We start from the raw sequence: 24,539 nt of genomic DNA on the forward strand, positions 1-24,539 counted from the left end.
CGCAGAACGCCTGCCTCCGGCGGGCATCCGCCGCGTGCGGCCGGTGCGCGGGGAACACCGTGCTGGAGGGCTGCGGGAACGCGGGCAGGGTCTCCCCGGGCTTCAGCGCTGGGGAAGCTGCTGTCCCATAGCACTCACACGGGGCGCCGAGCGGGGCAGGAAAAGGAGGAAACCCGAGCCGGGGTCCCGGGCGGCCGCCCAAGCGCACGGCCCAGAGGAGACCGCAGGCAGGGGCAGGCCGTCGGGGCAGGCCGGGGCAGGCCGTCGGGGAACATCCGACAGGGCCCACGCGGTGCGGCGGGAGTGAGGAGGGAAAGCAGCAGGGCCGGGGCGCCCGTGGCGCTGGCTGGGCGGGCACGGGGCCGGGTACCAGGGCGGTCAGGAACGCGCACTCCTGTCAAAGGAAGAGCTCGTTGCTGCTCCTCAGAAAAGCAGAGTTATTTCTCCTCAGCTCCTGGCTGCGTCTCACCAGAGGGGCGAGGGTGTCTGACGGGCAGCAAATAAACACATGCTCCAAACACCAAAGTAAACGCATCTCCTAAATAAGCCTTCAGGTATGGCTTATGCAAAATTACGGCATTTTACAAGGTAATTGACAAAGCGCACCTACGGTCGATTAATGAGCCTCCCTGCTCTCAGGCAGGGCAGCCCAGCTCATCTGTTCGTGCTTGCCACAAGTGATGTTTCAGATGTGACCAAAAAATAGCTAGTTTCCAAGCAGGGCGGCAGCAGGCAAAGAGGGAACTGGTACCCAACTGCTATAGCTGACATCAGCAAAGGCACAAGGCTGCACGACTTCCTCAGCACTGAGGAAAATGAAAAAGAGCTAAATAAAGCCAGCCTTCAGTTATGATGGGATTCTCCATACCATTATGGTAATCAAAGTTATCGGCCAGGGAAAAATACCCCAAAATTCTGACAATGCAGGAGGAACTACTCTCCCCTAGAAAAAGTAGTTCATGAAGTAAGGCGCCAGAAGAAGAGATTCCAGCAACAATCCAAGCGTAAAACAAGCCGACGTCACCCGGTCGCACAGGACAGGCCTCGGGAGCGTGCCAGGCACAGCAGGCCCTGCCTCGCGGGCGTTTCGGGAGCAGGGGCCAGGGCGAGTGGCACCACTGAAGCCGTGGAGAAGGGGGTGGACAGCCGCCAGCAGGGCAGCGTGGCTGCCGGCCTGCACAGGAGCAGGCACTTCACTCCAGGGCTGCAGGAAGAGTGAGCAGACACCTGTGCGAAAGCCGCTGTTTGGTAAAGGCAAGGCAGAGCCACTTGCAGTGTGCCACAGCGAACGTTGTCATGTACTGTTGACCCAGGGAGGTGCCAACCTCACCGTACCGTGGCGATGCTCACCGTCGTATCACAGAGTTCTGCACTACCGACAGCCAGGGCAACAAGCGCCGCCGAGCCTGCTCCAGGAGGTGGTCCTTTCCCGTGGCACTGAGCTGGGGAGCCCTGACATCCCCTTTGTGGGAAACGTTCTCAGGCAGGACATGCAAGTGGAACGACAAAAGCTCTGCTAGACGATGCCTGCTGGCCTTCTTTGTTAGAAGGTGCAAATGAAATACACAGCTAAATAAAAGCAAAGTGGAGTTGTGGAAATCCACCTCATGCTTGCTGACATCCTGTGAGCCAGGACATACAGAGAAAAGCAATGCAGATCAGGCTTATGGCCAGAGGTACTCAGCACTGCTGGACTACTCTGGACAATTTAATTGAACATTTTGTACAACTCCTGAGGCAACTGTTCTGTAAAGTTGCACTGTAGACTCTGTCATTGTACCTGGATGCAACCCTCAGAGGTATTAACAATGAGCTGATCAAGCATACCATCCTGATATGGCATGGAGGGAGGGGGAGAGAGAGATTTGGTGTTGTGTTTGGCTCACAAGCCTTACACATTTCAGCCCACGGTGATTGCATCAAAGTCACGGTATGCTGGAGGAAGCTGTGTCGAATTACACCCAGCTGGAAAGGGATCCCAAGCCATATGGTATCCAGGTGAAAAGTCTGGCAGTGCTCAAGAACAGGAAACTGCAATAGGAAGTGTCTGTAGACCACAAGAAGTTACTTGGACAGAACACAGGCAGCAATCTCCAAACTGCAGTACAGATACACTTTGCCTGTTTATTTGGTAGAGAAAGCACTACAGCAAAAAAGTGTTTTGCTTCTGTGTGACTGTGACAATGACCAACGTGGTGACAGGGATGTCTGCCTTCTTTCAAGGCAAGGACTGCATAAAACCTGCAAGAACATGAACATAAAATACAGCATCATATATAAAGCATTTTCAATAGAATTCTTGAGGGCCACTGCTCCCAATAGCAGATTGTAAGAAAAGCCATTTCCAAACGCAGGAAAAGATGACCATGAAGTGAGGCAAGATGACCTCCCAGACCTGCAGGTACCTGCGGGCAAACACATGCCCAGCAGAAAACCCAGCATCCCCAAAGGAAAGCAAAGACAACACAAAGCAAACCACGCCAAGCACCCTGCCCACCTTCTGCTGTGGGCTGATACTTGGAGATGGTTGCAGCAGCTCACATGAGCAATTCAGGGAAGTGTTTCGGCTGATGCTGAACCTCAAACTGCGCTGTTTTAGACAACAGACCCAACTGCAGCAGGTATCTGCCAGTTTCTCAGGGGTGAGAATCCATCCCTCCAGTCAAACAACACCAGGTGCTGATGGAGGGTGCCCACTGCCAGCTGCTCTGCAGAGCAGGGGAGGAGCAGAGGGGACACAAACTGATTTTGCAAAGGTAAACCGAGCAGAGCTGACGCTTGGTAAATTCAGATGAGAAAGCTCTGCCTGGGCTATGCGAAAGGAAAAAAAAGAAATCCATGTGCAAGTATAAAAGTTTGCCTGTGGCAACAGTGAAAGAATAATAGGTAAAAACATACTAAGTCTGTGTTATGTGACCTTTGGTATGAATGTTAAACCAAAGAGTGGATTACAGAGCCAATAGTTTCCTCCCCCCCAAGATATTAACAATAGATAACTTGCAAGAGGAGATGTTACAGTATATCGACAAGGAAATAGGAAAAAAAATAAGCATGCAAGTGTCTGTGCCTCCTGTTCAGAAAGCAGGAACCTCAACTGCCTCCAGCTGTATCCACACCAGCTCAGGCTCCCAGCTCCAGAGGGTCACAGCTCTGGCCCCTGGGTCAAGTCCAATTGGCTGAACATGCAAATACAGGTCAGATTATTTCTCTTCATCACCCGCACAGAGGTAGAAAGACTGATTGGTGTTGGCTGCTGTTATTATTAGAGGGAAAGCACCACTGCTAGCTGATGTTGCCTAACATTTTCTGCAAAAGCTCCTAGTTTCCCAGTACTTGTAACCCAGACAGTGTAGTCTGAATATTTTCAGTCTTGGTGCCTGAATCTTGAATCTTAAGTTTGAGTGAGATGGCTCAAGAATCAGGTTAGCTTTTACTAAGTAGCCTTGCCACTCCAAGGAAAAAGTCACGACGCCGAATGTTTCAAATAAGCCTGAAGGTCAGATAAGTGCACGACATTACTGTCCCCATGAATGTTCATTACACAGCTTGGAAAACAATATAACAACTTGCATATACACCACGGAGAAGTTGGCTTGTAGGTTTGGGCTATTGCGTTTTGGACCTGAGCAGCAATATCTTCACAGCTTTTCCTACTGAATAAGAAGTACAAGATAACATAGGGTTACTTGGCATTATTCGTTAGCAGGTTCATAGAAAAAGTGAATGAAGTTGGCACAGGCAAGAGATGCGTTCTGCCTCAGATCTACCTATGAACCTTCTGAAAAGGACAACAACAGGCAGTGAGAAGAGCATCAGTCGCTGCCGGAAGGGAACGGTGGAGCCAGCACAGCCTACAGACTAGGCAGAGGGAAGATTTTAGATTTTTAGATTCTGCAGGGTGGAAGATGGATATGGCCTGTTGTGGAGGTTACTACTGGTGAAGATTTGGCTTGGAGCAAACTAGTTTTTTCCACGATAAATAAATGTTTCAACCTCCCCTAAAAGCTTTGCTCAGACCCACTCCCCATGCAGCAGAACTGAGAATATTAAGAGAAAACAGATTTCATTCATTCTGTAGAAACAAACAAACAAAAACCACATTTTGTTATTTTTGCAGCACTGTCTTATCCTGTTGCTCTCAGCATGGGTGTGTGAAAACCACATTGTCCATTTATAGTATAAAGTCATTATATTTAAAAACAAAACAAGCGCAGTTGTTTTAAACCACTTCTAGTTTGCTTGGCTTTTAAGCTGTTGGTTTGAATGATGCTGCCAGTAGCTTCTCCCTAAATTTGCTTACGATCTGTCTTGTAAAACTGGATCGCAGGAATTCTCCTCATTTTTCATTTTTTTTCCTCCTTTGATCTCCTCTACCACACGTCACACCAACAGTTCTTGTTTTCACTCCCTCCAGAGCCGGCCCTCAAGAGGCTGACAGCTGCCGACCCAGCAGGGGTGGCCCGGCTCTCCCTGCCGCCCACCAGTCGTTACAAGGACGATGCCTTCTACCCCAACCCTGCAGCCGCCTCAGAACAGCCCTCACGCCTCCTTTGGCCCTCGCAGCAGTTCTGAGTCTTCGGCTTCAGTCGGTTCTTTGACCACATCCCACTTGGGGCAGGAATAACACAGCACGTTCAGAAAAAGGTTGGCATGGGGAGGTGAGCACAGGTTAGGTTTAGGGCGTAGGGCAGGATTAAACTAGGTTGTCAGCCTGTGCTGCTGACCCGCAGGAGCTCACCTGCCACAAGGCAATGCCCCGAGCTGAGCTCTGTGCTGATCTGCAGCTGGGAAGTGCTCACAAGTTTAATTTAGATTTCATTTCAGTTAAGGTGCTAGGCTTTAGGGCTGGAGACAGGAGATTCAACGCATTCAACCTTAATGATGCAATGTGTACTTAATTTTGTTCATGATTATGGATTCCTTAAACTTTGATGTTCTCCTTTCAAAGCTATATGTGAGATTAATTGCAGCAGTATGCTTGAAAAGTTATTGGTTAAAAAAAATTGTGAATGTATCTCTGACCCGAATAAAATAATGCATCATAACAGGCACAGATTTTTTTTTTTAAACAGATGCTACTTGTCATTGGTACTATGTCCCTGTGTCCCCTCTCCATAAGATGGGACACCTAATTCGCTGCAGGTTTCCCCACGAGCAAGCAGAGCTGTTGCTGATGAAGTTCCTTTGGTGGTGCGGCCACGCAGAGGGCAGCACGTGGAGCTGGCCCACTGGAAAGGGCACGTGCCGATCGTGCAGGGATAACAGAGGAAGCACTCATAAACCAGCCATGCAATTCCTCTAAAATCATGTTTCACCTATTTTTGTTGCTGGCTTTATGGCTTTACTAATTGACTTTTGCTTTTATTAAAAAGATCTTTATGAAGAGCTTTTTTTTTTTTTTAAATGGCAGGAAAAACAAACAACACACAAAACAAAGTATATCAGATTAAAACCCTTAAACGCAATGTAATATTTTGCTGCCTGAGAGCTCTTTTATAACCCTGAGGGACAGACTCTGTTCTTCTCTGAGATTGACCTTAGTGGATTTTGGGAGCCTAGCTCTGCATTTAATTGCATGACCCATGTTGTGCTTTCTAGACTGCACAAAACATGTCTTGAAGGAAACTCTCAGAGTTGTTGCTGTCTTTTCTTAGTTTACTTTGGAAATGTGGAAGGGTCCCACGAGTGGCTGCTCCCTGAATTTTTTGTGCTCCTGAAACTATTGGAACAGGAGTTGGAAAACCCCAAATCTGATACACAGTACTTTAGATTACACATTGCTAATTTCTAATGAAAGGGTATCAAACTGAGTTTTGTTCATTCCAGAACGCTGTTCTAGATACACACCCTTTATTTTTAACTCATCTGAAATTCTTCTGAACTACTTCTGAACCAGAGTACAGCTCCAGTTATATCTATTAAAGGAAATCTATCGGTGTCCATTATAGGATACAAACTCATTCCATCTAGCTGCTGTGGTAAATGCCCAGAACAGTTGTCTAAGAAGCATAGGAGCTGAAATGCCTGAAACAAGTACTGATGAGCACCTCTCATCGCTACAACCTAGGTTATAGAGCAGGAAATAAGCTTTCCAAGTGTGAGTACCAGTTTCTCAGCATCTTCACTCGCATCACTTCATTTCGTATTGCTTTACACCATGTGGACTCAGACTCTTTGGAAAGAAGCCTCCAAGATTCAAAATCTAAGTTTCAAAATTTGAAGGTCAGTCATAAATAGTCTTAAATTATTTGTGGCTTCAAATATAACTTGATCCATAACAATTGCCAGTTTTGTGGGAAGACAATTTTAAATTGCTTAGAGCCCTACAGGGGAAAACTCTACAATAATCAAGATGACTTTTTCCAACCAATTTTTTTACATCTTGGATGCTTAGCTATGAACACAATAATAATTGCAAGGGCACCACGAGGGCTGGAGGCTGCCCTACTCCTCAAATTGCTGGCAGGGCAGAGCCTGGTGCCCAGGGGCCATCCCACCACCCCAGCCAGGGCACTGGGGGCTTCGAGGACAGCCGAGCTCAGGGGGCCCGCAGCCTGGCACAGCAGCATTGTTGTGGGGCTGAAGCCCAGCAGCCCTGGCTGGCTGAAATCAGGTCCCGGTCCAAGGGCAGGTCATAGGGCTGGTCAGGGACCTTAGGGCTTCTTATTGCCCCCAAGGCCCCAACATGTGCCTCAGAGACTTGCTGCGCACTCCTCAAACCACTTCATTGCTCCTACGTGCACAAGTACTGTCTTTACTAGAAGCTAGGGCTGGAGAGGGAGTAAATCTTGCAAGCAGGCACATTAACACAATTCATAACTATTTTCAAGTGAGCAAGCAGAGAACAGACATATCATTAATTCTGAGAAGTGCAACAAAACAGAGAAAAACACTCTGACCCCCTTAATAGAAGCAAAGGGGAAACAGCAGGTATAGGCAAGAAAATATTATTTGCATTATACTTGAAAAAAGTCATATTGGCCCTGGAACTATCATTGATGTTAATGGTGCAGTAGGGTGTTAAAGCTGACACAATATCAATGACTGGGATAACTCTCCACACATTGCATGGCATTTTAACGATATCAGAACATTAAAGACATACCTTAGCTTCTGTGCTCTTGCAATATTCAAACTCCTGCATATCTAAAGATATCTTCAGAGCTCCTTGGATTTCACCTTTCAGGCAAGCAATGATCCCTTACAAGGTGTGCAGCTTTGGATTAGATGTGGGGCCCAAATGTGTTACAGCAGTCCTGAGGACTGCCCTGTGAGCCACCTAGATTCTGCATCTCAGGGAGCAGCTCCTGTCTTAACATTCCCACACCTGGGCTACATTTTACATTTAAAGCATTTTGCTGTGATTCTGTACAGCTGCGGCCAATCAGTTTTAGCACTGAAATTACAGCTGATAAACATTCAAGCTGGTAACAGCTCAGCAAATATGTGCCATGTGTTCTGGCTCTGGGAGATGGCACAGACGAGCGATGTGCTCTCTGAGCTGCTGGTGAAGCACCGAGGAGTCTCGCACGCCGCAGCTTCCCTGGGTCGGGCAGCGCCTTTGTAGAGCTGCGTCTAGTTAGTAACCACTTAGCCAGGCCTGCATTAAATCGCATGCAGGTGTTACAATTTTTTGTAGGTTACCTGCAGATTTTTTAAGGTTAGCGAGCCAAGCATGCTAGTGATCGGATGAGCTGGAGGTCAGGCTGCCTGCTGTGGCATTGTCCCTGGGCTCTGTTCATCCAGGCTGCTCAGCTCTGTGCTGCAACTGCTCTTGGCTAGGAGGAAGGCCTGCTCTACCTCTTCCAACAAACATTTTCCCTCAGTGGTGGCTGGGCGTTGTTAAAGCAATGGATGGGCACATGCACGCAGGCTACTTCCAGGTTTGCTCTCGAGGGATGTCAGAGCTGTAATGCATCTGTAAGCTACACAAGTAACATGAAACTGATCCGAGGCTGAGGCAAGTGGATTTTGGCGCAAACTTGTTGCCTGGGATCCGTTTCCCCCAGTGTCACACTCCCCATGGGGCAGGGGCACCCCGTGGGACACCTGCGAGCCCTGGGGCCCCGCTGCTGACCCAGGCCTCAGTGCTGAAAGCACAGCCCGGTGCGGTGCCTTCCCCCGCTCCTCCCCAAATCCGGCCTCTCCCAGGGGCTGCTGTGGGCCCCGGGGCTCTGCACGGCGGCAGCCCCGATGGCGGCGAAGTGCAGCACGAGCCTTGGTCAGTGGCGCAGGCAGCAACAGGAGCTTTTCGGGGGGTCACCGCAGTGCTGGTGGTCACGCTGTGATCGGATCTCTCGTTTCTCCCTTTCTGAATGACGGAGCTGTGTAGCAGCACTGGCGTTACCGTATGCTTCCATAGGCCAAAGAGCTGAAGGTGGCAGAGGGCAGCTCACGTACAGTTAGATTGCGTCTGCGACCAGAGAGGAGGACGCCTGTGCCCCAGCTGTTACAGTCCTCACAATTGTTGTAGTTCTCCAAACTGATCGCTTCTGCCCGCTCGTGAATCACAGCCCGTCAGAAATACTTAGTTACTGAGTCTTACTTTTGATACTGAAGCAGGCAACTCCAGCCTCCGACAGACCATAAACTATTTGCTATAATGCTTACAAACAGTTTCTTTTATTTAAAATTCTGTTATGTTGCCATTTGCTCAGAGGTCTTCGGTCTATGACACAGATGCAAAGATTCTTTGTATTTCCTGGCATGAAGTTCCTTATCCCAACAAGCACTAAATCCAGTGACACTCTGTGCTATGCATTGAAAAAAAACCTCAAGAAACAAATAAATGAAATGCTATTACAGAACTTGTTATTCCAAGAAAAAAAAAATAAATCCAGATACACAGTTATGTTTTCCAACGTGTCTGCAATTGATTTTAATGTTGATGTTCCCATATTTTTGTAGCAAGGTGGATTTACATCATCACAGAAAAGGCAGTGCACATTTACGCAAGTAATAGCGTATAATTTAATTTAAGGTAGGCATACAGATGTAGAAGTAAATCAGAACAGAAAAGATATCACGGGCTAATATCTTCAGTGAGATTCTATTTCTTTCAGCTGCTCAAGAGCTGCAGAAGTAAGTTCATAGAAAACTACTTCCTTTCAGTAGGCCTCTGTAAGCACTTGCCTTTATATTTTCTTTACGCCTTATGTCCATTCTGAAAGGAAAGAAGCTCAGGGCAGTATGTTGGGGAATTCACTGTTATGAACTGAAGGTGTAATTAGAGTTTTGTCTCTTCAGAAGAAAGGTGGAGATTGCAGCTGCTCTGTAGGTGAAACCCTTATTACCTTTTCTGCTGCCATTCTCCTATAAGCTAAAGCTCTTTCTTTCACTCCACTGCTCCTCTTGCAGCTAGGTCAATATGAAGTTATAAGGTCAGTGAAGAGCTCACTCAGCTGCAGACAGTGGGACAACAGCTGATCAAAGTGCAAATAGCAAAGTCTGCACCTTTGCTGTTACCCCAAGCAGCAATATCAGCATTTGTGCAGTTACAAAGTTCACAGTTAAAACAATCTTCTAGAATAAGACTAGTGTGCATGGAAATAAAATTTGGAAGCATATAAATCTGCTCCTTTAACCACAAAGAGCTGCAGTGTTTTCTCCTGCAACACGTGTGTGTTATTTCAAGATTCCAGTGCCCTGCATAAAATACAACTGAATACTCTATTTGTGAGAAGCAGAATATATACCCCAGGAAAATGGTAATATAAAGAAAGAGACTTCAATTTTTCAATTTGCATTTATCCCTATGGCCCCATTTGCTATGGTCTCACTTGCAGAGCAGCCCGCAGAACATGTCATGGTTGTTCTTAGTCCACTTCTGGCACCCAAGTTACAGCCACCACTGACACCTGTTGGAACTCTTCTTGGGAATTCCGGTAGTGAGGGCAGGTGGAATGGTTTTAGAGCTCCTGCACATCCGAATTAATTCTGTCCTTAGCAGGATGCTGTTCTGGCAGCAGCTTGTGATGTTGACCAAGTGACTCTCTTTTGTCCAACATATTTCAGATTCACAAAATCATTTGAGAATGTATAGAAAATAACTATCTTAGCTTAAAAAGATACATTATTAGCATCAATTGGTTTATGTGGGATTGAAAAATGGATGTCAACATTGTGTAAGAAAAAACATTATTAATATTCAAAATATATACATTGCAAAAGAAATCAGAATAAAAAACATTTTAAAAAAGAGCAAGTACTTCTTGACCACGTTTTATTTCATGGTATTTAGTTTCTGCTTATCACAATGCATTAAAAGTTTCAGCCTCTTCAACAGCCATGTTCCATGTGCCAGGCTCCACCAGGTGTAGCCGTTTTAAGGCTGGTCCATTTAAAATAGAACAGCTGTGGCACTGCAGAAATTAAAAGCATTTCCATTTCCAGGTGTGGTATGAGCCAACAGGCTTGAAAAGTCTCTAGTGGACATGGCCAGTTTAAATGCCACATGTACAATGGTGCGAGGAAATCTACATTAGTGCAGGGAGGTTTACATCACAAAGATCTTCCTTCTTTATTATGCCAATCTGCAGGAAAAAAAAAGCACATTTTTTACAAGGAAAAAACTCAGCTAGCAATCTTCCTTACTCAAAAGCACTGCAAATAGAAAATGTTTCATTTGCAGAGAAATGCATTCTTCTGTGGTATAAAAAACAAGCAAGCAGACAAGCAAACAAAAAACAGAACAAAAGGGTACCAATTATCTATCTACCTATCCGTTTACTTGTTTATTTATTTAATTGGGGGAAGTAAAGGAAGCTCAATGTGATGAGCACAGATTTTGTTTCATTTTGGCAACCAGTGAATAGGACCGAGCATTTCTGACAGTTTCCTCCATGGCTCTATGCCATGCAGACTTCAGACTTTGATCAAAGAATTGGACTGGGGTTGTCTTCTGTGCCTGGAACAGTTCCAGTTTGTGGTGGCATTCTCAAGGATTGCCTACGTGAGTTTGTTGCTGCTGGCACAGCAATAACTTGTATGAAACATGCCTGAACAGACAATAAACATGTATATATATTTGTGTGTGTATGTAACAGACAGACCAGAACATGCAGCTAATAAGCCATGGGATCTCAGAGAGGTACTGCAGTATCAGCTCCAATTAGATGACTTCTTTTAATTACAAAAAGCTCTTTTAAAGACCTTGTGCCAAAATTACCTTGAACAAGAAGAAAAGTGTATGATCGTTAGTTAGTTCCTGATAATCATGTGTACATGAGCATCTTCACCTGCTTTTATTTGATATACGACAGGATTAACACCATCTCTTTCCCCCTCTGAATATATCCAAGATAAAACAGTTGGACCCATGCACTACCTTTCCTGTTACAGATGTTTGTGATGTTTACATGGTGACCACAATATGCGTAAGTCATTCTTCAGTCTAGACTTTTTGCAGGAAAGTTGTCAGAAAATCATTGCCATTCAATGTTTGTGAATATTTATTCACTCATTGTGCCATGCGATTCACAACGTATTGAATCTGGTTGCACTGCTTTGGAGTGGCACTGCATTAAGTGTCACTGCTGTGTATCGCTGGTGAGGAAGCTGTGTTTAAATGCAAGCTTTCCAGCTTTCCTTGGTCACGTTACCGCCGTTACTGTATTGCGGCGTTCCAAGGCACAAGGATGAGGTTCTGTAAGCTTTGGGACTAGCTAATGTGAGTTAGAGGATAGGGCAAAGGAACAATGTTCTTCCATCTTTCAAAATATCTTTCCAGCAAAACATTACTTGGCTAGCATTGTTAGGATTACTGGTACACTGTATGAGTAGCCCACAGTACGATCTGGGTCTAAACCGAGACGTAGAGGCAGTGATACGTCTATTGCTGTATTTCTTGGAACCTGATTAAGGCCTTTTAGACTGCTGACTAATAATGTCTTTCATTAACGCTTAGTTCTGCCATTATAGTGCTACTTGTTTCATATAAGACATTCCACAAGTGTTCTTAGAGCAATATTAATGCTGTCATAAATTTCTATTGGGTTCTTAATCTCTACCAGACTTTGCAGTGTTATAGCACAAATTTCCAAATGAAACTTAACTGAATTCTTATAATAATCGAGGGGTAACCTTGCCTAGCAGTTTTGAATCATTTGTTCTTTTAGTGTTTATCATTCACTAAAGAAAAGTAGCAGAGAATGTTGTCGTTTTTAAACTTAAGACAATCTTAATACTATTACAGAAGTTACACCACCAAAAAATAAAAATAATTTTAAAATTGTTTGCAACATCTGCTTTTAATCTTTTTGCACAATTTTATATATATAGTTCATCTTCCAGCTCTCATATTTTTGTTTCTCTTATTTATTCTCTTCCTATAGTTCTTTCCCTTATGAGGATTTAGCTCTGGGTAGATCCATCTGGTGCGCTATTTCAGCGTTAAAGGCCATCCAAATATTTACTTTTGTACAGCTAATAAACAGTCATACCTTGCAAGCACTTCTCGAGAAACCCTGAAACACTGTATGAACTTTATGTGTCAGGATATTTCATCTACAAGTGAAATGCGGCTATTCCTGGAGAAAAACGTAATGACTGTTTATCATATGGTCTTGACCCTTTAAAAGCTGTGTCAGATAGGAAGACAGTGCCCCAGGAAATCACGAGAATCATTCCCAGCATTGTTCACGCGCCGAGGCAGGAAGCTACGTTCGGAACAACAGGAATTGGGAAAGGTTAGGCCTGTAGCATTGGAAAGCTGCAGCACCATTTATTTATTCAGTCTGAGCCTGACCTGCATCGTAATCTATCCCCACACTGCAGTAAAAGCCAGAGCTGCCACGCTGCTTTGGGGATATCCTCGGTGTTCCGCGTTCTGCCTTCCCACCACGCCTGCCAGCGTGCTGCCGGGGCCTCGCGGCAAGCCGGGAGGGAGAGGCTGTAGGAGACGCCAGGCTCATGGTGCCCTTGGTCCAGCACGAAGAACTCGAGTCAATGCCTCCGCAATGCTTTTCTGAGCCACCGGGGCTTGCTTCAGGTTTCCCAAATCTGAACCTCCTCAGGCTGCAGAAAACTAGCGAGGTCGCAGACAGGTGTTCGGTGGCAGGGGAATACGCCCCCTCAACCTGTTTCTCACGGACCGAATACGCTTTTGTTCATCTGTGGCTTATCACTTACGGAGCCACAGAGGGGCAGGGACCTCAGTGCTGCTGCATGCGGCGTCCTGGCTGTCAAATTCTCAGTCCTTAGGATAGGGAGGAAAACCTTGGAGTTTTTGTCTCCATCCTCTGTAAGGCAGCAGGTGAAACTAATGTTCATGTCTCTAAAATATTCTGTTGATACAAAAGTGAAAAAGTATTTAAAGACCCTCACCATCTTAGTGAAAGAGCAAGGACATACAACTTTCCAAAGGCAAATATGTTTACCTTGCTAGAATACCAGTACAGTAGCTAAATGCATTTTAGAAGTAGACAGAGAATTTGCAAGGAGTGAAGTGTTGCGGAGGTGACGAGAGAGCTCGGCAGGCCTTTGCTGATAGCATCGGCGGGAGCTGTGTGCTCCCACAGTGCCCTGTCTCCTGTAGAGCACAGAGGGCAGCTCAGACTTAATTTTCAGTCACTCTGTTGAGATCATTCAGAGGTAATTACTTCAATTTGGTTTATGTCGCTTGGTCTGCTGGTGATAATCTAGGTTTATTTTCTCATTGCTAGAGGTTAGTGTCTATTATATGGCTTTAGTGATGTATATGAAGGTGTGATATGAAAGCTTTTATAAAGATATGGAACAGATTAGAGCACGCAGGATATAAATAGCTAACTACTGATTACTCTTCTGCACACCTGCCTCCCAGAGTACAGTAACAATATTTGAGACAGTTTGTGAACGGCCGTTTCCTCCAGCTCCTTTTTAAATACATAAACATGTGTGTACGCACACACACACTTACATATTTAATTCATTACTGCAAAACCTCACTGCTCTACACAGGAAAACCACCATTTGGGAAAGATGAAACAGATTTCCAACCGTAGCAAAGGTCAGAAGTGAGAAATGCCATTTACCTGAAGGAGCAAAGAAGCATGTGGCTTTTGTTGTCCCTTCTCACAGAAAGTAAGCCAGTAAGTAGCATCTTGAAATATATTTCTTAAATATTTATGAAAAACAAGGTACTTTCTGAAAGTCTACGTAAGTCTCTGTGGGCACTGGATAGCTAGCTTCTCATTTTTTTTAAGAGTAAAAAGAACATTGAGCACTTTCAGCCGATTCTGCTGAAACAGCAGATGAAGACTGGTGTACGAGGGGACACTAAGAAATACCAAGCTCTGGTCCCTGGTATCAATCCTTCATGTTCATACAAAATGGTAACAAAAAAAAAAACAAAAAAAACAAAGAAACAAACAAACCAAAAAGACCACAGCATCAAGAAACTAGCATGGAGGAAAGCAATAGAGAAATCACAGCTTGTTGAGCATGAATGTACCCATGAAATAGGAGATGTAATTGCATGACTGTTTTTGAAACGTTGTATTTATTATACTGACAGTTTATGCCTGGGAAGACAAACATTTTCCTAAAAACAAAGGAAAAAAACAACCCAAAACAAAATAGAAATCCACAGGGGGTCCGTGAGCGTGTTGGCATAGTAAGAGAATTAACATTTATCTTACGCAATTTCATAACGAACATAAAGATACCCTCATCCCAGAAGGCCAGTGACTTTCAGCATGAAAACCATTACCCGCCCTCTGGTCCTTTCACGTTTTTGGTCCGGGCTGGGGTCTCGCCGGCGGCAGCCCACCTCCACCTCCCATCGCCTCTGCACCCGCTGCGCCCCCCGGGGGGTTGGGGCAGCCCCGCAGCTGCGGCTTCCCAGGTCTCACGAGGAAGCAATTCAGGCGGGGCCTTGCAAGGAGACAATTCACGCATAATTTATGCCACTTCATGTTTCTCAGAATTAGATTTCTTTCAGATGGGGTATATGATGTAGTTTGGGTGAGTGTGCATGTGATGAGGCCAGTTCTGCTGTTTCCATAGGGCTCCTGACCCTTCTGTGCCTGAGAGGAACCTCCAGATACACCTGATATCAGGCACTTTTCTTTTACTGTGCCTTTTTTTTTCCCGGAAAAGTTTTTCCTCAAATCTGTTAAGCAAACCTCAAACACCGAGTTATAAAAGAGTGATGGGATCCTGTGGTAGAGGACACAGCGGCAGGCTGTGCATCATCCTTGCGTGTTGAAACCATCTCAAAGGATGCCAGATCCCAGGATGTGCTTCCCCACAGCTCCTGCAGAAGACAAAGCTGGATAGAGCCACAAAATCTTGGCCCATTACAGCAGTGGGCTGGCAAAGTGCAGGCTGTTCCCTACAAATCCGTCAGTCTCCATTCCATTGTGATCTGTCCGTGGGGTCTTCCTGGTTGGTATCAAAATGTAACTGTGATGTGTCCTGACATAGTTCAAGGCAGGGACTCTCTTTAGCATACACCCCACAGATTGCACAGCCACTTGCACTTACACCCTTTTCATGCCATGTCATGGGACTGGGGTGGAGAAGGCTTTGAGGGACAGAATATTTCATAACTGAATCACACAGAGTATTAGTGTCAATATCATCTGAGCAAAATCTCTATTACCTAATCATCTAGCATTAAAAAAATAGATTAATATGGTGTCTGTTCTCACAGGACCATAGATATTTTTATGGAATATGGCATTATAATAAAAATTCCCCAGACTTCAGCTTAATCTAGAAAACTCATTAAGTAGGTTCAATACACTATGGAATTCTATATAGAAATGTTATTGTTAAATGTGTACCATATTTCTCTCCCTTCTGTGCCCAAACATTTTTATTTTGTAGCGTATTTTACAGTGTAGTCATGAACAACATAGAAAGAAGACTCAGAATTGATGCAAGCTTTAAAGACCATTGATCTCTGTGTGTTACTACGTGGGATGATGGGAGCAAAGGGGTCGGAATTTACAAATTACTTCACCCCTGGAGATGAGTTTAGCATGAAAAGAAAACCAGGACTGATATCCATATATGCTCATTACTGCCTAAGCGTAACTTGTTGAGGTTTCAGATTTCCAGCCAAAATTGTGTTGCAAAAGACAAACTGAACACTAACATCTCATGCCCTGCCTGTGAATCACCAACACTCGGGTAATCCCTGGTTTTGGAGCTGCCGAAATCATTGCAATAGTCGCTGTGCAGAAAAGGCCAAACAAAGCTTCCTCTGCATGCTGCTAATTACAGCCTTCGGCGCACTGAGGGGCTGTCTCCACGGGTGTTTTCCGCACTGGAGCAACCCCAGCACCTCCCCTCTTGGCCCACGGCAAAAACAAGCTCACAGGCCCTCCTCCACCTCGGAGGCACCGTGCCCAAAGCCCAAAGCCCGCACGCAGCTTGGACCTCCTCCTTCCCACGCATGCCCCACGTCACCGCTGCCCGTCCGGCAGTGCCTGCCCAGCGAGGAGAGTGCTGCCTATCCCAGCCCTGCCTAATGCAGCTGCACGGGTGGCAGAGGGGAGGGAGGCAAGGAAAATAGCTTTGAAAAAGCTCTCAACCCTTTGGTATCTCCAGATCTGTGCTACAACAGCCAGCAGATGCGGTCTGTAGCTAGGGCTTTGCCTGGCTGCCCAGCAGGTTGATGCAGGGCGTTGCTCAGCAAGGTAAGTCGCGTGCCCGCTCAGTAGCCCCTTCTCCCAGGGCTGTTTCTTCTGGCTGCTTCTGCCATGGACAAATTGATATCCACTGTTATACACATGCCTGCTGCTCACCTTAGCTGCAGCGATGTGACACACCCGAGCACGGGGCCATCCGCCCGCAGGAAACTTCAGCCAGAGCCGAGCCGTGCGGCACGTCCCACCTGGGTGGCAGGATCACGGCCCACGCAGCCGGCGCGCTCGGCTGCCTCCGGGGCGCTCCCGTCCAGCCAAGCTCAGCATCTCCATTCGTCTCGCAAGGCCCTCTGCTACCTAGTGTCTACATATCCACCAGGTTAACTCACATGAGGTGAAGACCATGATCAGCAGCTATGTTGCTCTGGCAAAATAGATTGCCTGTAGCATGTGCAAAGCTTTAAATCAAGAGCAGAAAGCATAACTTTGGGGACCAGCTTGAGACTCTTGAAGAAATTCCTACAGGATCTAAGGTTCATCACAGCTCTCATTGTCTTTTTGCAGGAGGTGCATTTCTGAAGTGGTGTCTTGGCCATTTTATATCGTATCACATGTGGATGTTAAAATACTGCACACAAGAAGAAAATGCTTCATACCATGCATCTTTCCACTAGAAAGCAAATGAAATGACAGCAGTTAATCCCTTCATTAACTGTAAGTTAAGCACTGGCGGGGAACCAGTCCTGAAACAACAGGGACCATAACACGACAACTCTTTAGAAGATGCTTTGATTTCCCGTTCTTAACACTAGTGATGAAAACTTACTTCTTTTTCAGCAGTCCAGCTTAAAGGCATCGCATATGGTGGGATTCAGCTAACTAGAGGTGTGCTTGTGTTGGGAATGTTTTCAAGCTATACCTCAAAGTACTGGAAATACTTAAATACCATATGAAGTACCAAGTTCAGCTTTTGGAGTTTTCTTATGGTTGTACCCAGCAGAATTCTTGTAAAGGAAAATAAAATTGTCCTGCAAGGCAACATGCTTCTTTTCAAGCAATGCACAAAGCTAATAGCTTCAAAAATGCATTAGAATAAACTTTTAGTTTTGTTTTGCTTGCAGATAAACAACAGCGCATTGTATGAAGTGACTCCAGGACTCCTTCACTCTCCTTGGACACCACTCGTGTTTAAATATAAAATGTTTGGTTAACATGCCTCTGCACCACTAGTGAAAGTAAAACACATTCTTGCTGCAGGCTCCTCTTCCAGAGGAGCTGGTTCCCCGCTCCAAAGAGGGAGGAAGGGAGAGCAGCAAGCGCCTGGGGTGCAGCGAGAGGGGTGGGAGGGAGAGAAGAAAAGAGGGAGCTGAAAGGCCGAGGCTCCTCCTTCTGAACCAAGTAATGGAAAAACGATGTAAGAATTCCAACGCCTGAATAAATATGTGCCCTCTGACCTTAATCCCCTAGGAACCAAAAACATCCAGAGTCAGATAAAAATAGTAAACCCTTTACATTGCTGGGGGAGAACAGCACTGCTTGCGGCTAATTAGCTAAATCCTGTTAATAGCAAGGGGGCTGGGCAGCCACTAGGAAGTGAGTGTTTGCCAGAAGGCTTAACCATGCACGCACCAGAGAGCGAAGGCATCGCAGGCGCCTGCAGACGTTGAACCATGTGAAGCTGAGAAAGGGCACGGCAGCACCGAGCCACGCTAGGAGAGGCGACCAGGAAGTTTCCCGGTGTGGGGAATCGAACCCATCTGTTGCTCTGTGTGACACACGCTTTGAAGGAGACCCACCAGAATGACTCATGGTTTACTGCTATTCTAGCTCCGAAAACTCCTCCCAGCAAGTTTACAGACCTTGCCTGCTTGCTAGCTTGTGCTGGAAACCTCAGCTTTGCAGCGGGATCTGTTGAAAATAAATAAATTACAGCAATCCTGACAGCAAATGTCAATGAACTGTTCAGGTTCACTTGTATAATTTTATTTAAAGCAATATAGCTTAACAGCGTGCTGAGGATAAACTATTTATTCAAGCCATAGTGGAGACAATAGATTGCTTCAAACAGCATTCTCAAATGTTTGTTCTAGTTCTGAGTGACTGTTTCGTTAGTCAGCATTGGTTTTCTTTATTGCTCCCTATTTGCAAACATTCACACCAGCTGGGTCTTGCGTGGTGACTGTTCTGTTCACACGGTGCCCATGCAGGCATGTGCCGGTTAGCAGTTGTGCGCAGGAGTGCTCTGTGTTGTGCCATTGCCATAAAACATTAAGGTTTCTCCAAGCAAAGAGTAACTCACACGTCAGAGAGCAGCAACGATACCAGCTGGTTTCATCGGCCCATTGAGCTCCGCAGGAGAGATTTCAGGAGCTGGCCCAAACCTGGAGCCTTCGTTCCAGACGGGACAGCTGGGGAGGCAGCCGGCTCGCGGGCTGACCTTTGGTCACCCACCGGCATCTCAGCGGCGATGGCGCTGCCCAGCTGTGGGTGCCACAGGACGCGTGCTGCCGGCGTCTGCACGGCGCGGCTGGGGCTGGGGCTGGGGCTGGGGCTGGGGCTGGGGCTGCCGCCGAGTGCCCTCACCCGGGCGGGCAATGCCGGCCAGCCACCGACCTCGGGTCACTGCTGCAGCACTGCGGAGGCAGCTCCGTCCTTGCCGTTTATGGCGGCCTGAGGCAGATCAGAGACTCTCGTGCTCTTGGCATCTTCATCTATCAACCGTGATGCAGTGTTTTTTCCATAGGCATTCGCCTCCAGCAGCTTGGGCTTGAATTTTAGCTGAAGTATTTACATATCAGTGTTCCAGGGTGAGAAATTACTTTGTGTCACAGATCTCACTTCTGGTGCATTTACACTGGGTTTCTGCAGAACCTCTGCAGACACTTGTTTCTGAAATGATCTGACAACCCATTACAGCAATCTGCTGCCATCAGAGGAAAGGTTGCTGTGTTCAGTCTGCTCTTTGGGAGGCTGGATGTGTTTACTTTCTGCGAAATCATACCAAATTTCACCTGGAGCTCCAAACCAGAGCTGTGATGGCAATGGCCTTGCTCCAGAGACTGCAGGAGAAAAATACTGCGGCTGGGAAGCGGAGGGCAACGTGCTGCAGCCCACGTCCATAGCACCTGCCATGCTCAGCGGCACTTCTCAGCACTTGCTGCTCAGGCGCGCTCTGAGATTCGTTGGCCCATGGCTGCATAAACAGTTCTAGCTCTGCCATGCCTCCCTCCTACTTCTCTTTTCCACTGTGAAGGAAGAGCACACCTTGCACAGCAAGGAAAAGACAGCCCTTGCCTCGCATCTTGGTGTGTTAATAGCAGCATTGGAGCAGTCAGGCCCCGGTGAAAGCTTCCCTCCTGCAGGCTGGCCGGAGAAAAACAGAGCGATTGCAGTGGCCTCGCTGCAGACCCCGACCGGCCAGCAGCAGCGGCCCTCAGGCGGTGCCACGGCACCAGAGACGCGGCTTCCGAGCACTGCGCTGTTGCAGCCCCAGGATGCGCGCTCCTCCCTGGGCCTGGCGCGGGCACGTTGCTGTCACCGGGCTGAGCCCAGCCCGCGTCTGCTCCGCGGTGAGCACACGGGAGGGACGCTGGGCAGAGCAGCGAACAGCCCACGGGCTTGTGCCATCCCAGGTCAGAACCACACTTCCGTGCCAAAACTGATGGCCGGGGCAAAAGCTCTTCAGCCTGGCTCCGTCTCCAGCCTGCCCAGGGGCACTGCCATAGGAGGTGGCCCCAGCTCTGCCCCTTGCCGCCCGGATCTCCTGCCCCTGGCTCCCAGGGCCACACCACGGCCAGGCACCTCGCTGCGTCCTCCCTGCCAGCTCCACCTCTGCGCCGGTCTGCTCTTCTTGGCCTTTCCCTGCCTCCCACGCTTCAGTAACATCTGCTACCTGCCTCCCTCAGGGCACCCTCTGCAGCTGGGTCTCCTTCCAGCTGCTCCTTAATTAGCACCCAGATTGACCTCTTCTCTGCCACACCGGTCCTGCAGCATTCGCTCCGTATCTCCCACGGAGTGGGGAAGCCTACCGGGCCCTGCAGGATGAGAGCGCTCATATGGGTACCAGCAAGCACCCTATCCCTTTGCAATTTGAGTTTTGGGCTCCTTCAGCAGCTGAAGTGAACCCAATCTGGGTGTAGCAGCTGTATATTCAGATTTAAGCTAGAGAGCATGAGAGCTGAGAATAGCTATCCCATACCAGCTCCTGGGCAGGTATACAATACACACCGGGTACATGCTTTGTATTGAAACTTTCTGTATAGATATATGGATAGAGAATGAGGGAACATGCCAAAGAGAAAACTTCTCTTATTGAGTCTGAAATCTTCCGAAGAGTTAACTTTGTCTTCCTCCGTCTCTCACGCTCTGGAAGATGTTTATATAGAGTAAGAACATCTTTCCTAGAAGCAGGCGTAGTAACTGGGAATCGCATTGTCAGTAAGACAAGTCCTGGAGCAAAGTGGGTGATCCTTATTCATGCATACAATCTGGCCAAGAATATGCAATAAAAGCTAAATATAGTTGTTTGGTGAGGTACAAGTGCAAAAGCAGCTGTCTGCCAACAGGATTTTCCACCTCAGACTACTTCAAATACTATAGCAGCAATAAAATTGACAACTATAAAACCTTGCAAATTGCTTTTAAATGTTCTCCTCAGTGGGAGAACTTTGCACGGCGCTTGCCTGCACTGCACCCTGAAAAGAAGCTGGGCAGCAGACTGGCTTGCTCTGACTTCCGACAGCTCCCGGGGCGGAGATGGAGACTGCCTGGGGGAGGCAGAGGCAGGAACAGCAGCGGCAGCCACTGCTCTCCCCTGCCCTCTGTTCTGGGACATGAGAGCAGCAACTAGAGAGAACAGGAAATGGAGTAATTCTGAAGCAAGATGCAGGTTATTTTCAATGAGTATTTCCCTTCTCCTGTTCTCTCTCAAGAAGCTATCAGAAGAGTTGTCTCAATGTAAGCTCATTTGCAGAGATGTATTTCAATTCCTTTATGAAATATTATTGCTCACTGCCCTTCTTGTAGCTGAAATTGTGTTTTCATTTTAAAAGAAGCACCTGCAGTATTCTTCTTTTTAAGTAGCTGTCAAAAGATAGATAACCAGATGAAAAATATTCTCGTGAGCCTGTTTTTGCTTTGTCCAAGAAGCCTGGCAGATGAAAATTAATCTGACAATAATATTCAACACTTCACTTCACGTGGAAGATCTACGAGAAGCTATATTCGTAGCCTAAGTGTTGGGCTAGTATCTGTGGCATCAGCTTTATGTATGTGATTATTGTACCTAGGTGGTACAATGGAGAAGTATCGTAATGGCTAAGATCAGGACATGATTAAGTGCAAAGTGCCTCTTTCTATATAGAGCATTCAAAAGGAAAGTTGTTATAAGGACATAATTCCCTAAATTGTGAAGACAGAACATTATGCTTAGCACCCTTGGCAACGCTCAGAAGGGCTGAATTTCCAGCCTTGCACAGCCAACGTGATCGCGTATTTCCCTGGCTAGGCAGTGTCACCATTTCTGTCGGCTTACGAGACGCTGCTGGCCCTGGCCCTGCACAGGCGCATCTGGGACCCATCGGGAGTCGTCTGACTTCCGAGAGCTCAGCGCCTGCGGCACTGTGGTCCCACGTTTGGAACTGAAGAGTAAGTGATGGAAGGGCATCTGCTGTGTTTGTGTGTTTGTTTGTTTCTCTGACAGGTGTGACTTCTTGGCCTCATTTTAACTAACTGCGTTTTCTTCCTTCAGGGGTTGTTTGAAACCAAGGAAAAGACGTGAGATAGAGACCACCCACTGGATCTCATTCTCCTCTGATGTAAGCCTGTTAAAAACAGTAATAACCACAGTAAAATGAATAGATTTGTATCAGTATAAAAACTGTGTGAGCAGCAAGAGAATTGGCTGCCTTGGGTATAAATTCATGAAAGTCATTTGAAAGCTCTCTGGGAGCATAATTAGAAACATGAAGTCCTGGGATGTCTTCCTTCCTTTTTAATCCAAAACTACTTTTAAGAGCTGCTGTCAGCTTGAAAAGTGGTTATTAATACAGAAACAACTCCAGACAGTATGAGGAACAATACATCTTAGTAAGTTTCTCTGTAAACCTACAGTATTTGGGCTTTTTTTTTTTTTTTTTTTTTTTTTTTTTAATTTCCTGAGAATAATTGCTGGGAAAGGGAAAAAAAAAAGAAAGAAAGAAATAGCTTTTTAAGCCTTCTCATGGTAATTCCATGCAAAGCAAAAGACAACTTTGCTTTTTCTGCAGCAATGGTAACTACAAGGTTTTCAGACAGAGGTACTCTTTTAAGTTCACACAATCCCTTTCAGCACTGGCTGTAGTTAAGACCGTATGAAAGAGCCTGACAAGAGCTTGTTCCCATCACGTTATGTAGGGACAATAAATCAAGCACAGAGAGGAAACCTAAGTCATCCAAAACATTATTTACAGAGGCTTCTATGCCTCGATAAATAATACTTCCCTTTGGGAAGAGCAATAGGGAAGGAAGTACGAAAAGCAGATACTGGTCATGTGTTAAGTCACTGGAGGGTGCTCAGAGAGGAGTGATGGACACACTGAAAGCCATTAGAGGTAGCTAGGATCAATATTTGTCCATGTCTGAATGCTGACTTTTCCTTCCCTTCCTCCTGCAGAGCTCTTACAGTGTTATGTAAGTGGACCTGATCTACTTTAGGTGCTGTCTTCAAGTGTAATACCCATCTTCTCTGTTTCCTATCCTAGAAACATTAATTTTGATGTTTCAGAGAAATTCTTAGTTAGAGAGGAAAAAAAAAAAAAAAAAAAAAAACAGAAAGAAATCTTTTACTCTGAGATTGCTCACGATCCTGGAAATGGTGTATTTGGCTTTTGGGCACCCAGTACAGGATCAGAAATATCATGTTTGGGGACTTTATTATTCAGCAATGGTATGGGCAAAGTGTGACCAGATGCGTCCTCCTGCAGCTGCCATAAACCATACAGCCACGTGCCCCCACTCCATCAAGCACTTAATTAGGACTTGAATCAAGTCTTGGTGGTCTGTATAATGAGCACAGGAGCTACAGCATCACCAATTCGCATCAACTCTTGGCTGCAGACTCTCGGGAATCTCAGTCATGGCCCACAGTCAGTAACCAATATGTAAATCCTGTGTTATACCCGCCATGATAGACAATATACAGTGGGGGAAGATACAAGAAGAAAAGAGGGGAAATGTTTCAAAACACTGAAAGCAACTATCGTTCATACCATGAAGAGCTATAAAAAGAAGTCTTTTCAGTAGCTGCTTCTGCCACACTGCATCTTCTTGGTGTGTTCGTTCACTCCAAATCTACGCGTGGATCTTTGCAGGTCCATGGACACAGGCAGTGTCTCCTTCCCTGGTGTGGCAGTCATGAGTAGCATGAAGTCTTTGGGGACAGGAGCGCTTCTTTTGGTCTCCTCAAGGACTGGTCTCCAAGAAATGAAAAACTAGAAGTGCCAAATGCCAGTGCAGTGAGCACCTCCATCCAGAACCGAGGGCAGCTGAGGGCTGCAGTGTAACCCCGAGGCGCGGGCGCCGCGCGCTCCCTGCCGCAGCGACCTGCGTGGGTGCGGGGCCGCTCCAGCGCCTGCTCGGCACCGCGGCAGGGTGCAGCACCACCGGAGGCACGCGGGCAGTGTGGGCCGGGGTGCCGGCAGCTCACCGCTGAGGCAATGAGGGCACAGCCTGGAAAGACGGTGGGAATTCGTTCTGGGTTCCCTTGCCATGAAATCAGCCTCAGTGGCTCACAGCCACAGCAGGGAGCACAGCAAGGAGCCGGCAGAGCGGAGCTGCATGCATCATGGTTTGCAGTGGCGGTCACTTGAGCGGGTGAACCAGTGAATAAGGGCTTTAAAAATGAGTTTAATGTTTTCAAGTGTTTGATAATGCACAACATGTCCCAGGGATCTGCAGCCAGCAGCGTCAGTGTCAAAGCTGAGCGGC

General features: G+C 46.7%; 1 long non-coding RNA gene across 1 annotated transcript; it reads right to left on the reverse strand.

Annotated features, from left to right (window-relative positions):
* Nucleotides 1–8,848: 8,848 nt before the first annotated feature.
* LOC136791280 (uncharacterized) lies at nucleotides 8,849–13,839 on the reverse strand. Its single transcript, XR_010832913.1, has 2 exons — nucleotides 12,746–13,839; nucleotides 8,849–10,532 (listed from the first exon to the last, which is right to left on the reverse strand). It is a non-coding gene; the product is annotated as an uncharacterized lncRNA (long non-coding RNA).
* Between the last annotated feature and the right edge of the window lie 10,700 nt (nucleotides 13,840–24,539).

The sequence above is a fragment of the Anser cygnoides genome, chromosome 7, assembly GCF_040182565.1.
Source record: "Anser cygnoides isolate HZ-2024a breed goose chromosome 7, Taihu_goose_T2T_genome, whole genome shotgun sequence".
Classification (NCBI taxonomy): Eukaryota; Metazoa; Chordata; class Aves; order Anseriformes; family Anatidae; genus Anser; species Anser cygnoides.